The 17,614-nt window shown below is 38.4% G+C and overlaps 1 protein-coding gene across 4 annotated transcripts in view; it reads left to right on the forward strand.

Moving 5' to 3' along the window:
- The window catches only part of DLGAP2 (DLG associated protein 2), a 467,574-nt gene that overhangs the window by 337,426 nt on the left and 112,534 nt on the right, over window positions 1-17,614 (forward strand). The window lies entirely within an intron of this gene.

Below are 17,614 nucleotides of genomic sequence, written 5' to 3' on the forward strand. Positions count from 1 at the left end.
TGTCACAGGATGCTAGGATGCCTAGAATATATGTGTTTTCGTATCTAGGATGGAAAAGTGGAAACAGCACATGACTAATATATGCCTTATATTGTATTTTATAACCACTATATTTATAACAATTCTATTTATAAGTCTGTAAGGCCAAGAGGGGTAGCTGGAGTTTAGAGGTGGGCCGAGGGCATCCACTGCCGAGGTCCCTGGGAGCGGCCGCGGCCTCGCTGCAGCGCTGGCACCAGCAGCAGCACGAGGCCAGATGAACGCAGCCCACCCGCGAGCGTTCCTACTCCCCGCCAGCTCCGCAGTGCTGCTTGCCGTGGGCCCATTGCAGCCACTTTGGCAGGGAAGACTCGAATAAACTCAAAAATAAAAACTCAGGAGTTGTCTTTGAGGAATACAGCTATATTTAACACTGCAGGGATGGAGTAGCTGAGGCAGAAAGACTCTGACTTGCCCAAGGTTTTCAAATCAAGCCTGCAGCAAAAACAGTAATTAGGATCCATGAGTTCCTGATTCACAGTCTTCCGTCATTTGCCCAGATGCTGCCACTTCTGCATTCTTTTTTTTTTTTTTTTCCCAGAAACTTAACTGCAGTTGTGGATATTAGTTCATCTCACCTTGAAAGACCAGGACATGCTGAAAGCATGTCCAGTGGTGCTCACCTGTCTCTTGAAAATTGAAAAGAGGACATTGAACTCAGTTTTGCATATTAAAATGAAATATTTATCACAGGAAATTTAAGAAAAAGGATGCTGAAATGTCAAATTTTCCATTATGGTCTAGCAACAGAAAGGACAGCTCAGATCTTCAGAGAATAGCTAAAGCAAAAATCATACTTTAATACTTAAGCTTGCAATGCAAACCCTTCCTTTATTTCATCAGACTGTGTCCATTGCTATTCAGCCCTTTAGCTCCACTGACAGTCATCTATGAGAACTATGCTTAAGGTTTCCTATCTATTGTTTTTCCTTTCATTATTTTTCCAGGACTGTAGGTGCACCTTTTTTCACATTCAGAAGCAGTTCTTAGGAAGCAAAATCTTTGCAAAGTGAATTCTCATGTAGCTTTTTCTACACTATGATTCATTATCTACAGGTGATCTACATTTTTAAAAAAAGATACAGGAATCTTCCATCCATTCCTACCTGATAAAAGCTAAAACTTTCTGCAACTTCCAGGTGCACAATTTGCAGCCTATGGTCTGCATAAAACCCTGCACATTGTTTTTTACAGCTTTCTGGTTGCTCAACCATACATAACTCAAGCCTTCATGTTTTTAATCATTTCAGACTTTCCGTCAGTGTTGTGTTTGATTCCTGTCTGTCCTTTCCTTCCACTTTGGTCGTTGACATCATCTTATATTTGGGTTTTTTTTGTTTGTTTGTTTTTTATGAAGGAAGAGGTCTTTCATCATGAGATTCTCTTCTAGTGACCAGAGCAACATTCTCCCCTCTCCCCTTCACGCATTTCCATACCTTACAGAGCATGATTAACTTATTTTATCTTGCCTTTAAGGCTCTGTACTTTGCCTTGTCCTTGCTCCAGTTATTTGTAGTGAGGTAACACTCTAAGTCTTCCATTGTGGCCCTTTTGCCCTAAGCACCCTACAAATGCAGAAAATCAGCTCCCTGCCACAATCACGTCGCAGGCGGAATAGCCGACTAGCACAGGAGGGAGAAGGGAGACAGTACACAAGGCCAGCAGAGCAATGCTCAGAAAGCGAAAACCAGGTTCCAGGTATTTCATTAGAGTGTAAGCTGTATGAATCATGAAGAGGAGTTATCAGTAGGAATATCATAATAGGAGGGAAAAGAGAGTACTAAAATGAGGAAATGATAAAAGGAGGTGAGTAAAAAAGGTCTATGAACTGACCCCATTCCCTCTCGGTTAGTTCATTTTTAATGCACAGTGATGGCAAGTTGCATGTAAATATTACCGTAAATCAGTAGTGACTCAGATTAAGGGGTAGTTGGATACATAATTTGAGATCTAAGAAAGCGTGAATAGAAAAGGCCTATTGTTTGTCTGGTGAGTCATTTCTAATGCAGAGTATTACCTCCATAGTATATTTTTCCATTGACTTAGTTACTTGGAAAACAAGTTAAGCAAAATTTTAAACTTCTGAAAAGCTGTCTTCTGTTTCTGTGTTTGTTTGTTTGTTTTCTCACAAAGTTGGCTTTGCCTACAGAAAATAAGACAGTTGGCATATCTGGAGACAGCAGTCTCAGAAGTCCAGCCATGTAGCAAACTAAATTCTATTTTTATTGCTAATGATTAAAAGCAGAAAATCAAAAAGCAGATGATAACACCACCTACTGCAACTTTGTAACTCACACATAGCAATGCAAAAGACACAAAAATGTAAATAAGGTCACATTAATTCAGTAAGCAGAAGTCATTGTCAATTGAAGAAATGACAGGTTCAGTTTGGCCAAAAAGACTATATTTATGCCAAATAGAATACAAAAAGATACTTGAAACTTAATAACAATAATAAAAGTTTCTACTTTTTTTTTAAGTTACATTTTTATCTTAAGCTTTTTAATCGATTATTGAATTGGAAAGTCTTGGCTGTTGTCCTCAGTTAGGCTTTTAACAAGAGGGAAGGGTAATAGCTAGTCTTTAAGTAGACAGCAAGACACATAAAATGGGACACACAAAATAAGACCCTCTGCTCCTTAAATCAAGCTAGATATGGTTACCTACACTTCTTACACATCCTGGATACCTGACTCTGTCCATTTGTCTTGTTCTTGACTCTGTGAGAAGAGATAGGCATCACTGTGTTCTGCTATGGTATACAGATATTATTGAACACAGTAAAGAGATAAACTGGTGTTTCTCTTATGCAGTGAGTCATCAGTCATCGATTCTGCTGATTAATGCCCAAAGAAGAATCATTTATAGCTTCTTTGGTTCTTAGACTTATACCAGTTCCTTTTGAAAGACATCCTTACTTGTATTCTGCGTTCCTCTTTTCTGCTTCCCTTCACAAAAGTTCTTCTAATTATATTTTTTTCAGGAGGGGCATTTTCTTCCCTTTTTTTTCTAGCTCACTACATTATTTAAAATGTGTAAAAGCTGTAACTGCAACTAGGGATTAAAACTCATTTCAGGGAGGATTTTGAAATTCTATTTAATTCCAATTCAATGTGAAAAGCAACAAATTTGAAATTCTTCAACCAGAATTCTTCCACAGTATTGGGTGGCTGTGACGGTCCCAGAGCTGCAACTGCCACCTGGCTGGGTCCCCGGGTTGCGGCCGCACTAGTAAGGAGCGGAGGGACAGAGCCGAGAGGAAATGAATTTGTTTCCCCTGCTGAGTTTGGGTGAAGCTTTGTTGGGACCAAATGTCTCCACAAAATATTTTGACTCCAGTGAACAGGAGCCAGAAAGCGTTGGATATTTTTCTGAGCAGCATTGGCATTAGCAAGATTCGTTTTTTGGTATTGCCATGGAAAAGGCCTACCTTTATGTGGTTTTGATTGTTATGAACTATTTCTTTTTTATCTGCTTGTGAACTAGTTTTTATCTCATGCACTATGCTTTTTAAATATTTTTCAAACAAATGTTGGCTTTTCACCCGTTTCAACGAATCCAGGCAAAATAATATTCTCTTCTAATTTTCTTGATATTAACATTTTCTCACCAGTGGTATGTGCATAACCAACTGTTTCAATAAGCCTACTGACTTTCTGGGTGCATTGGTACATCATGTGTTATAGGAGATGCAGACTGATGAAACAGAAAAATGGATGTAAGATCAATGAAGAGAAACAAAATACACTGTTTATAGCTGATGAACATGTTTAGATAAATAAACACTGATATAAAAATGCAGTTTAAATGCCAGAGAATGTTAATTACTTACAGTTTAATGAGGAAATTAATTAAGGCACAGCTCAAGTACAAAGTAAGAATGCCTCTTGTTTTTCTCAGTAGATAATCCACAGCTTTGAAGTACTGAGAAAAGCCAAGCTTCAGACATACAGGGCTTTTTATAAGGCCTAGTCTTTCACGTAGAGGTGAGCTGTGGAGACTTATTGAGAAGAAAGTTAACTTCAAAAAGGAACTACCAAGAATAATTTGGAACCATAAGAAAAATAATACATGTGTAAAAAAATCTAATAAGGAAGTCAGTGAAGAAAGTGGTACCTGTAGTGAAGTCCCAGCAATGTAAGTAGGCTGGACGTATAATTGAGATGATGAAAGACCCTTCCAATTATCTTCTGGGAGGTTAGCTCCCTATCTTTTGACCTCATGGACCAAAATGGATAATATCACACAAAATGTGTAATTTTTTGATGTGAATCATCAACAATAGGAGAAAAATAGTCTTGGCTAAAAGTTTGGGGTAGCTGTGAAAAAGACCAGTGGCCCTTGGGATCAGGGAAGCTGTAACAGTGTCATGCATATACTCCACAGCTGGATGTTTTAAATATCCTAGCTAGGAAGGATTCTAGTAATCTATTCTAAATATGATGCTCCTTCTTAGTATATTGTCTAGAGATTTTTCCAATATCCATTTGCCAAACAAACAGTAAGTTTCCACCATTGTTCCTATAAAATTTATGTATTATAATCTGATCAGTCCTGCTATAAGGGAATTTTATTTTTCAGCCAGATACATTCCTTTCAGGAAGTTGTACCATCTTCCTGCTGATTATAGTCAAATGGATAAAAGAAAAGCAGAGGGAGAACAACCAAGGGAAGCATCAGTGGCTACCTGGGAAAGAGTCCCAGAGACTCTGTTTGCAGTAATATTACATTCCATAAAATAATTAAACAGCAAAATACAAATCTCCAAGACTTATTCACAAGTTGTATTATTATAGACCAAAATGTTAAAGTCTTTTTTATTCATGCTGTTACATGTTCTGTTTAGTCTTAGAAGCATCTTCAGGGGAATGCAGATTCATAAAAATGGAAATATATATGCAAATTAATCATGGCTCTTGGATTCAATACAATTTGACAGCACAGTCATACATTGCCACTCCATTTATATACAGGTCCATTTATATAGTATTAACAGTAGGTTAGTGAGTTAATTTCCAGAAGTGTTTTGTAGGTATTTTTTTTTCCCCTCATGAGAAGTAAAAGAGAAGTATAGCCACTGGTGGCAGTATGGGAAACTTAAATACATTCTTCTGCTTTTTATAATTTAGGCAGGTCAGTTTACTAGACTTTTGAACAGCTGAATCAACCTCTCTGTGCCTTAATGAATATTTACTCATTTAAACTAATTTGAACAGCTCCAAGCAGAGGAAACTAGAAAAGATAAGGCTAGAAGATCAAGATTCTTAAAACACTTTGTCAGGTTGTGAGGGACTTGCTTTCTAACCCTAAACCTGACCTAGATAAAGTAACAGCTGACAGCTGCTCCTTCTAGGCTCTGAATCAATGTCAAAATCAGCAAGTTCTTCTAAGGCAGGTTTCCTTCCCCCTTTGGCTGGAAGAGGAAGCTTTCATTGAAATGGATATACTCCTGCCAAAAAAGATTAGTTCTCAATAAGTTGATATTTTCCTGAATAGCAAAAACCAGCTTTACTTATCTATCCATCAGGGAGTAAGAGTGAAAATTTCTCATGAAGTCAGAGAAGTTGGGATATACATACAATATAGGTGGCTGTTATATACAATAAGGCAAGCCCGGGAATTATGTTTTGAGTAAGAGATTGTTGTTGTGTGTACAGTGCAGAGCACAGCCATTGGCACTTCAAGAGGTAATCATACACGCTGATGTCCTGTAGGAGATAATTTCACACTTGAGAACTAAGGGAGCAGCAGGCATCTTTAACCCGCTAAAAGCTTTCAGCACTAGAAAGTCATTTCTATATGGGTGATGTCATTTTGCTGTAATTAGTTTTAGCCGCTGCCACTTTCACTCAGTCATGTTCTAACAATCATGTATAAAAATGTGGTGTGTTTTCAGTGACTTTGGCATTTTTCATTGCTCTGACTCAAAATAAAGTTTAACCAACTGAAGGTCTTGTATGAACAGACTGCATAATTCTACTCAAATTAGCTTTTTGCTCAGAGTCCAGAGAATGAATGCAAAAAGTTGTATTACTTACAAAACAAAATCATTAGTAATCATTAAAGCAGCAGTCAAATGCAGGCGGCATTACAGCTGCATAAAAAATGGAACTGGAAGTCAAACATTACTACTAATCACTGTCGTTGTCCTGAAAAAGCAGAAATTAAGCACTGATTTAAACCCATTGGAAAATCCATTACTGGGAGACCAAATTGCTAAAAGTGTGGAGGTCTTACTCATGGATTTCTATAGAAGAAAGACAGCTTTGCATTGTGAAACACTCACAAATGTCCTTAAGAAATGCAAGACCGATAGCACAGGAACCATGTCCAATTACACAGGCGAGTAATGGCTATGTGGAGGCAGGATTCCCAGTACTGCCTTGCTGATATGACTTGACTCTGATGGGGTGAGAACCTGAGAAGCTGACAGGTTATTTTATTCCTCTTGCCCTTTCATTCTGAGACAACAAAGAGTAGGCAAAAGTTTTTTAGTGATGGACACCTTTCCTCTGGGAATTGACAGAATTTGCTATTTCATTTTCAGCCAATGAATTTGTCCCCACCAGCCCCAGCTTGATTGAGCAATACATCAGAAATGAAAATCTCGATATTGCATTTGCAGCTCCCTGACCTTTCTGGTGGCCCCATTTATGGCTTTGAATAAACAAAGACATAGGGAAGCAAAATGGGCCTAACAGCAATTACTTGGTTTCCTTTTGTAATGTGAGCTTGAAGACTCTCATACAAACCTTTTTTCTCCTTCCCCTGAAAAGGAATACTTTAAAAGCAATCATAGCTAAGATACTGCATGAATGTTTATAACATCACAGCAAATAGCAAATGTTTATGGATATCCCAGTTATTAAAGTTTGTGACAAGGAATGATCACAATTGAAAGATACTGTGCTCAGGGTAAAATTACTGTCCAAAAAGTAGCTGTAAAATCAATGATGGGTTAGTGCCATGTACGCTTAACGTACATGATTACCAGAACAAAGTAAAGGCCCTACCCACCATTAACGTACTTTAGCTTAACAAGTTACCATGTGTCTGCTGAGCCATGGTAACTGAACTTGTTTGCTCTGTTATCTTATTAGCAAATATGAGCTAATTCCAGGTAGTGTTACCCCCAAGCTATGGTTTAGCTGATCTGATTTACCTTAACAGGCAGGTGGATAGTCACACCAGAACTGATATGCTGAAGAATGTTAAACCATCAATATCTCATCAGGTGTCTAAGCCCATATCTTTAAACACATTTTTTCCTTGAATTTGTCAGCTGTGTGAGGTCCTCCAAAGAGCAAGCTGGGTGTAATCCTGACCATGCATTGTCAGCAGGGCAAGAAAAGGCCAAGCTGACATCTGTCGAAAGTACATCATGTATTACAGATATGGGAATAAAAAGAGCCCAGGAAAATGCATGTCAGTGATTTTGGCTCTGCACAGGTACAGGGATTTGCCTTTGTACAGATCTGCAGGTGAATGCTGAAGAAGATCCGAAGGTCTGAAACCTGTCTTCCTTGTGTAACTCAGGCAGGGCTAGCAATACCTAAATGTGGAAGAAACTTAGGTTTGCCCTCAGTGTAGGAGCTACAAATGTAAATGCAGATAGGGAGGTGACCTGAAAAATAACATTTCTGTTGAAAGAGCAAAAATGTGTGTCCTGTTTCTCAATTCCTTTGTAGCTAATCACAACAGCCTGGCTTAATGTCATTTGGCTTTAAGCCCTGACCTGAGGAAGGAGGTGCTGAGCCTGGCTGCCCAGCTGTCCCTTGGGTCCCTGACTGGGGGCTGTGGGTGAGCCACACCTCTCTGTTTCTCTCCATTGGCAGTAGAAGATGATCACACTGCCCCAGGCTCCAAGGTGCCTCAATGAAAAGCTGGGGAAATGAAATGAAAGTTCATCTCTTTAGGTGAGATCAGTCCAACTAACTTTAGGATTAAGTCTCAGCACTGAGGAACTGGCCAAGCATTTGTACAAAATCCTCGTCATTGATTCTGCCCATCCAAAATGCAGAACTTATCATTTTGCTTTCCAATTGCCCTGCCCACGTATGGAACTGATTCTCCTTTGCCTTCATTGCTGTTTGTGTCATAGGGAAAGTCCAAATAATCCAGCAGCTGCACAGATTGTAGTAGGATGGCACAGCCAACAAACAGAAAGGTCCACCTCAGCCCCAGTAAAACTGGATTTAAAATATAATGTGTCAGTGTGTCTGTGTATCCTAAATAATCACAGAAATTCTGTATTACACAGTTTCTAGAGCAACAGGAGAGACCTGAGGAGGGTTGCACCCACTATGCAGTGTGCTGGAGATGCATTAGTGAGAGCTCACTGTGAAGTAGCTGGCAGAAGCCTTTTCTTTGTAAAATGCAACCTTCCTGAAGCTGAAACTGTTTATGGAAAAAGAACGGTTCCAAACAAATTCCTACTTTAAGGGAAGAAAAAATTGTTGAAGCACCCCATTTTAACATTTTCAAAAGCTCCATTTTTCCAGCTTGAATGTCTGTTGCTTCACATTTCATGTAACTTGTTTTGGAAAAGGTCCATGCTGAATGGTATTATCTTGAAAATATAAAAGTTTCTTTCATTTCAGACTATAACTGAACAGTTTTTCCTTTTTTTTAGTTTAATTTGATCCTAAATTTTTTTTTCTGTTTGTATTTTAAAAATGCTCTTTTCTTTGCTTGTTTTAATTAGTTGTGGTCTCCCATTAAAGATCTTGTGGTATAAATAAATAAATAGAGCGTATAGTTGGGAGCACACGTGCATGCCCAAAATAATCAGGAGGTCCTTAGCCAGTGACAGATTACTTGCACCTCCTTTATATTGTGGCTGAGGTTGGATATACAGGAAAGAGAGAAGGAAGAGTAGAAAATGAATTAAAGTTTTGGGGGGAGTGCTAAAAGGAAAAAGTAGGGAAAAAAAAGTTCTGGAGGAGATGGAAAAAAGAGGGATATGGGAAAAGGGAATTATTTACATATGAGAATGATGAAAGGAGTCAGATGAGAGCAGGATTTGCATTACAGCAGCACTGAGAGGGGTTGGAGGCACTGAGCAATCACTAGAGAAAACAGGGAGTCTGAGAGGTCAATTTGAGGTGCTGATCATAACTACTATGAAAACACACGACAAAGAAATTAGGTCTCCTGGTCCATCAGCCTATTGCAGTTGCTCTAGTGCCCTGATTCATTCTGGGAAGAAGCCGTATTTTGGTTATTGCTATTTTTCAAAAGGCTCATTTAAAAGATACTTTTATTCCCCATCTGCTTAAGTTGCCAAAGAAGCTGCATATTATATCTTATGTAATTGTCATTTTTATCATATTTACCAAATTAAAAAGTATGAGCTGTCAGTCACACCACCCTAGTATTTACATGTTCAGAGAAATCCTCTCCAAAATTGGCTTGGATTTTACAAAATATGAAGGAATGTATTTGAGCTCTCCTTCTGCTCCCATTTCCACCATTTGTGTTCAGGATAACTCACAGGCATCCCATCTCTGATAGTGTAGAGCTTCATCATCTAATGTCAAAAGGCCTTACTGAGGGTTTATACAGCTGCAGCTACTGATAGCTAATTTCAGTTTTCACTGGAACTGCTGACTGCGCCCTCATACCACAGCAGGGTCAAAGTTTTTTCATACTATATGTCTCCTACTTGGGTAAACCAGTGATTACTATGACTGATTATATAACCCAGATCATTGTGGCAAATTCAGTGGTCCTCTGATGTTAAAAGATCGTATTTATTGAGCAGCTGAAAGACAGGGATAGTACTCGAAGTAAAGGAATATTCTTGTGGACCTTTTGCACTACTGTAAAACAAAGCTGTAAAAACAGAATGCTGTGACCTGCTAGTAATAACCATTGTAGCTTTTTGTGTTTCGTACCAAACAGTACAGTATGGACATATTGTTTCTCTAGTTTTAACCTGAAAATTGAAAGGTTAGGAAAGACATGTTGTTCTGTCAAACAGAATTTAACATGAGAGATCTCAGTCATTTTTAAGGAGAGCATCTTAAAGATATGCTTTTTTCCTTGAAGTTCAGTCTAAATATACTAAATAGACTAATCATATCTACATTTTTTTCCTTAAATGTCTGTTTCATCTTTCACAAGATAGGAAGAAGGTGATGAAATACCTACATCTACTCAGTAAGACAAAGACCCTGGATTTTCCCTTAACAAACTCGGGAGATCCAGGATATTTTATGTGTTACTAGGAAAGATGCAATCCAAAGTTGTTGACTTTTTCACTCCTTTCCCACTACTGGACTTTGTCCTAAACTTTTCCTGGAATTCCTCATTTTGATCTCTCTTATTTTCGTGTAATTTCTTCAGATATTTTAATAGACTGAGTAAGCATTTGACCTCTCTGGCACCAGAATGAAGCCTCAACAGCTGCACAAAATCATTCAGACTGTATTCCTGACCTGCCTTTTCTATTTACTCTCTGGCAAGACCCAAGATTGACTTCCTGGACTTCCTCAGGTGTCTGCTGTGAAGGCAGCTGCCTGTCTGTCCAAGAATGTCACAGTGGGTGGAAGATAAATGCATAGAAAAGGCTGCTGTCATCTTCTACGTGGAGGGAGGAAGAAGGACAGATGCTGAAGAACTGGCAGGAAGAGCTAGAGATTTTGCTGAGATATCCAGAAGTCTTTGTCTCACTGAATAAGGATCATTATTCATGAAAATTAGCTAATATATTCTTTAATTTTCCCACTCTTTTTAATATAAAAGATTTGGGATTTCTCTCACAGATCCTGAAAAGCAATAAAAGGTATAAATGGCTCATTGAGGAGCTTGACTCAATCTTTCAGCCGTGAAAAATCAAGGAAGAAAGGGCTTTTAGGAATTTCCTAGGCTGTTTGAAGCACACGATCACACAGAGCCGTGTCTGAATGCAGTGTGTTATTGCTGGCTCTCTCTTTTTGCTAGCAGACATTTGTTAATTTTGATAAGGAAAGAAACAGCTATTTCACTGAATTGGTCATTTATATTCCAGAATGACTGCAAAATGAATCTACTTTAACACTCTGCAACATTATTCAACACCTTTTACATTTATTGCTTGAAGGAGGACAGGTAAGAGGGAGAAGAACTTGCAGGTCTCTGGGGTAAAATGGATGAGGGAGCTCAGAAAGGTTTCCAAGGAACGAAGCAACGCTGGCTGGCTAGAAAAGGCTGTTCTGGGGAACCAAAGCCTTTTAGGGTGATCACCGCAGTATTTCTAAGGCAACCTGGATTTTGTGGATGCCTTTCAGCTGCCAATAGCTGCGAGGGGAGAGCTGGTGCTGCCAAGACCAAGATGACCCCCTGACAGGATTGGTGATCCCCAGCAATATATTTCATTTTACACTTTTTCAGAGTTAGGACCTCAGGAACACAGCCAGCTTCCTCTGCTTGATTTAATAGGCTGTGTGCCTGGCTAGTTTCTCTGGTAGCTGAGGCCTGTTTTCACAGACCTGGAACTCTGTTATATAAATGTGGACAGACTGGATGAAAGCACAAGACCAGAATTTCCTCAGTTCTGCTCTTCTGGGGGGGGTGAGGGGGTCGTTTGTTTGTTTTTAGCAGTCTTGGTGGTAACCTGAGCTAAATAAAATGCTGGGTCTCTTCAATATTTATTAGAAAAATATATAAGAGAAATGTTCTTGTGTAAGGGGAAAGCCAAAGAAATTGTCTCTCTTGGGCACAACTTAAAATGAATAATGAATTCTCTGAGTTATGAAATGGGCAGATGAAAATATTAAGGAAAAATAGAAAACAAAGCAGGGAACAACATCATGCCACTGGGAAAAGCCCATGGCACTGGAAAAACCCATATCATAAAGCTGTTTGCATTTCTGATTGCTGTATCTGAAAATGATATAGCAGAACAACAAAAATGTACAGAGAAGGGTAAGAAGGATGATGAGAGGTTTAGAATGGCTTCCCCATGATAAAAAAACCTGCATAGATTGATTCCTTAGTTTGGAAAAGAGAAGACTGAGGCAGGGATATGATAGAGGTCTACACAATTATAAACAATATAGACAAAGTGAATAGGGATCAGTGATCCATTATTTTTCACAGCAGAAGAAGTAGGGGCACCTAATTACATTATCAGGCATCCTGATAAACAAAACAAAACAAAAAAGGAAATTCTTTTTCAAATAATGCATAATTAAATTGTGAGGCGCACTGGCACAGGATGCTGTAGAGGCTATCGGTATAAATGGGCTCAGAGAACATTAGATGAATCCATAGAGGATAGATCCACTGGTGGCTATTAAAAACAATGGTCTAGATTAAACTTCCAACTCAGGAAGTCCCTTAAGTGCCTTTTGCAGGAAGCTGGGAAGGTATGCTAGGCAAAGATGATTCAATCTACGTATTTGCCCTGTCCCTGTCCATGTTCTTTCCCACAGCATCCACTTTGGGCCAGTGCTAGAGCCAGCATACTGGGATAAATGGATCTTTGTTGGAGCCATCAGGGACATTTTTCTGTGTGTATGTAAGAAACTGTAAGAACAAAAAAGAGGTGGTGATTAGAAAAATAAAAGCAACTTAATTAAATAATATCTTCCTCTTACCGTTAATGCTTTACCGCTAATGCTTTTCAGACAGATCTCTTGCAAAGGAAACCTCAATAACCTTAAATCTCCTAATATCATCTTTAATTTTTACTTCAATCAGAATTTACCCACCCCTGCTGTGCTTCTGTGTATTTATTGCTTATCATCATGCTATCAAAATACGGCACATATTCTACTATTCGACAATACTGCCACCTAGGCTACATCTGTAGTAGTAAATTACAGTGCCAAGATAAAGGCTTAAAGAATTTGATTATTTATAATGTTTTTTACAGAGGTCCCTGTTTTAGGTTTGACCTTGGCCAACTAATTTTTACTCTCCCAAACAATTCCGAGGCTTGATTTGGGAATTAGCGTTATTGGGACCATTCCCAGTAACAGTTTAGATGGACCCAGCCTGTTCTGGAGGGCATGGCAAGACCTGTTGGCCTCATGGCCAGAGTACAGCCCCTCCCCATGCCTAATTTGCAATATGGATGTAGCAGTGTTGATCAGATGGGAACTCTTGCAGATCAGGTGAAAAAAAAAAGGAGTAGATCACACAAGTGACATTGGCCTCCTGGGGAAAGCTTGAACCATTGCCAGTTAGCTATCTCCCAGGAGGAATAAGGGGACCATAATGGTGCCCAGGCATGTATGCATTTGGTCATTTCCCCTAGATCAGGATCAGAATACTAACAGTTCTCAGTGATATGTATCACGCAGCACACTTGGGAGATCTTTAGGTAGGGCCAAAGATCACCTACAGGAAAAACTTTAATTGGAAAGCAGGCTAGTGGACTTTGAGATATATAGACTGTCTCTCAGGATCCCCGCAGTTTCCTCCCTTTTTACCTGGTATGATTTCTAGTCTGGAAGAGGCAATTTGGTTTTCTCTGATCATGGAGTGATATGGTGAGAGCCCTGTATTTCATACTCTGGACACATTTTATGCTTGGTAATTATGTGATCAAATAAAGTTGCACCTGCTGTTTAATCCAGACATTTTAGTGCCTGTGTTTTCTTTCATCTGTTGTCAGAGTTAATTTGCCAGGTATTGTATAAGACACAAATAAAAGAACAACAATTATCCTAGAGAGCTTACAGGCTAAAAGAAAAACATACATACGGGCAAAATGCAACGGGAGGTCCCCCCGTTTATTATCAGAGACTGATAATAAATGAATTAAAATCCAGAAAAATGAGAAGGTCAATATCAGTTCTAGTTCAGTCTCACTCTTATATTGTGATGGAGAAGGCAGTTAACTGATTATAACTCTTGCTGATGTGAGCCTTTTGAAGGATGTGAGCAACAAGTCCACTGCAATTGGGGCCTATTTTGTGTATGGATGTGTTATTGAAGTGTGGCTAGGGGATGGAAACAGTGTACCTTTTTATTATAGGCTGAGCAAATGGATAAGAAATGAGGGCCAACATAAAGGCATATCTTGGTGCAAGACTTCGAAGGTGAGGACAAAGGATTTAAACTGACATATCAAACTCAAAGAACAGATCAAGAGGTTAAAACTGAGACGATAAAATCTGATGGATAGATGAAGTAATTATCAAGCTGAGGAAAAGAAGCAATGCCAGATGGCTTCTGTGCACTGACTGTCAAAATGCTCACTTAGACCACAGGCAAACAGTAGGGAGCAGGAGAGAAGAGAGTATCTCCATTAGCCTGTACAGAAATTTCACTTACCTGACCCAGAACATAAAGTAATATAGCCCACTGGTGTCTCAATCCAGTACCAAGCTCAGCTCAGGCAACATGAAAATTGACCCCGAAAGATTAGCTGCATCTCCTTTACCCAGGTTTTATGTGGATGTAATTCTGTGGCCTTCAGCAGTTTTATTTTGGCCTTGCATTGGACTGTAATCTATCTCGTATACACAGAAAGTCTAGGTAGAAGGCATCAGGCTTCTTCAGTCTGTGCTTGTTAACGCATTGCAACACTACAGATGTAGTAGCCTCAGGGCTGGATGAGCACCCCAGATCTGTCATGCTAGTTCCAGCTCAGCAACCTCTCCTGATATTTCCAAGCTTAAGTCTGGAGAACTTTAGCTGAACAAGCTTCTTATCACAGTCTTGAGTATCATCTGAGCATTCTTGCCCTGGAATGCATGACAAATCCATCAGCTTTTGAAAAGAAAGGGAGATATTAGATGTAAATGACAGTTTGTGCTTTCTCCATTATGAATATCAGAACATCACCTTACTATACATTCAACTTTCACAGAAGCAGACATCTCTGCATTTTTAAAAGCTCTCATTTATTGTGGCTATTTTTGATTTCTATTTAGACTAGTGATGGGGTAGTTTGTACATTTAGGAGGGATTTTAACCTGTAATTGTTTCCCTTGTCTGCAGACTGTGTGTTCTTTACATTGTTTAAATCCTTAAATTGTAAATTATCCTATTTTCGTAATCTCACCTTTAATTGCACTTCATTGCCCATCAAAACATTGCACACTAAGTCTACCGTTTTCCTGTTACGTCTACTGGTATGAAATTTCCTGCCTGTGGGGCCACCTTGAGCCATGGAAAAGCTGAAACACTATTGATCTAAGAGACAGAGGAGGTCAATGACGTAGCAGTGCCAGTGCAAGTATTTTATGCCACGTGAATTTTAGCATGCGCGAGAATTCTGTGATGATCTGCCTGGCTTCATTACCATGAGATAGGAAGGTTACTGCTCTGCTCATGAATGAAAGATATGCTTTTCATTTCTGTGGCCAATAATAAAAATGATAATTCCTAGGAAAAATGTCAGCTGAACAAACAAAGACCATGTATGCCTCTTGTTGAAGGAATAATATGACTTTGAAGTACAGTCCAACCTCACACAAAGATTGTCTTTGTAATACCGCATGAGACTTCAGATTAATTTATGCTTTGTAAGTGGAGGATACAAAATTTGAATCTCTTCAAGGGCTGAAGGAACTGGCACTAGCCTTTTGAAAAGACTGTCTAAACAGTGGGTTAGTGATGTGAATAGGTAAAGACATAAAATATAAAGAAATAAGAAATGTTCATGCTCAGGAAGTAAACTAATCACTAAGAGCTACTCATATCCCTCATCACAGATTCATACATCTGAGTATATCACATGGGAATTTTAAATTCCTGTGAAACATTTGTGATTGACCCTATTCAAAACAGAGTACAGCTCTTTTGCAGGATGGGAATTCTAACTTTCTTATGCTCTTTATAGGCTTTTATAGACAACAGCCTCACTGACATTAACAAACGTTTTCATATAGGATAGCTATGAGAAAGAAAAGAATTATAATCCTAACTTTACACCTGCATAACTGAGGCAAGAAGAGATTACTGAATTGTCCAAATTGACACAGGAGTCCTATGGCAAAGTCAGAATCTGACTCATGGATCCAGTTACGCTGCCTCTTTCTCCAATATGGAAAGTTATTTTCCTTTTTTATCTCAAACACATAAAACTTAAAGATTTAGTCCTTTTTAGTCTATCCCTAAAACTTTAGCCTAGTTTTGGGCAGAATCTGTGAGAATAATGCTGACTTCTTGCAACGGTGAAATCGTTTTATGCATTTTATTTTCTACAGATCATTTTATAAATGTTTTTGAATACATGTACATTACATAACTTTGAAATAACTCAATAACTTCTTTTTCAGAAATACAAGACTGCTGCTTCAATGTAAAGCTTTGTTATTATGAAGTTATCAGTAATATCTCCAAACTATTTACATGCATCTAAAGGCTGTTTGAGAACATTTTTTGCTATGTCTTCCACTTAATTCGTTACTCATGTGCAGCCAAATTAGAGGCTCCACATATGAGTTATACAATATAGGCAGATCATGTGAGCAAAGTCTCCATGGAAACTGCCTAATTTGTGCTTTTATTTAATTAGACTTGTCCATTACCTCTCCAAATGAAATTTAATTTGAATTCATATGCCAGTCATTTTTAAAATTTGTATGACTTTTTTCCATCATTTAACTAGATCTCTAGTAGGCTATATTTTAGCTGAGTGAGTTTACTTAACAAGTGAATTTATAAACAAGATGTTTATTTCACAGCTCAGCTTTTCCAAATACCTTAACATGCTCAGGATTTATTTTCTATGTAGTATCTATGCTATACTTTCCTTTGTTATCATTTCTTAACCCCAGGAAGTGTCAAACCCAGGAACGATTGTATGAGAGTATCTACATGAGTATATTCAATCATTTCACTTGCTGTGAGATAACTGGAAAGAAATCCTACAAATTAAAAGTGCAACCAAGACCAAGAAATATCCAAAATGCATGTATTTGTTAAATGGAGCATTCAAACAGGCAAAACAGTGTGTCTGTCGTAAGCTGAATTACAAAAAGCAGCTTCTCTGACATAGTGATTGAGTTACCCGAAAGAAGAGTTTGGGTTGGTGCAAACGTCTGGGAATGTCTGCCTTAGAATATGAGATATGTTTACTCATGTAAGTTATTTAGAAGTCACCTGTCTTCAGTCATGCACAACAAAAACATGGTCTGCAATACTTGATTTTGTCTTTCTCTGAACATAGAGTGAGAGACTATGGACTCCTCCATTCTTTCACTCTTCTTTTGAGGGGGCTGTGCTTGGTAAGAAAGTGTACAATGTAAGGCTGTATATAGTCAAACAACTTCCACTTGGCTGAGACACCAGAAGGCATGAAGATTAGGGCAAAAACATAGAAGACAAAGTAAAAAAATGCATTATCATGTACTTATATGAAACACATTACTGTACTATTTTGTATCCTAATGTATGTATTTTCAAGCCATTCAATGTGACAAAACAAAGCTGAAAAGAATGATGTAAAAGATGTTTAAAAAGGCATTTATGAACATAAAAACACTAGCAAGGTGAAAAAGAGTGGTAAAATTAAAAAAAAAACCCAAACATTCAAAAAACATTAGGGAAACAAGAAATAACAAGTGGCAAAAGAAAATAAATATTGCAGATAACAGCACCCCCCCCTACAGCATCACAGTATCAGAGATACTGA

Source organism: Dromaius novaehollandiae, chromosome 3 (assembly GCF_036370855.1).
Source record: "Dromaius novaehollandiae isolate bDroNov1 chromosome 3, bDroNov1.hap1, whole genome shotgun sequence".
NCBI lineage: Eukaryota > Metazoa > Chordata > Aves > Casuariiformes > Dromaiidae > Dromaius > Dromaius novaehollandiae.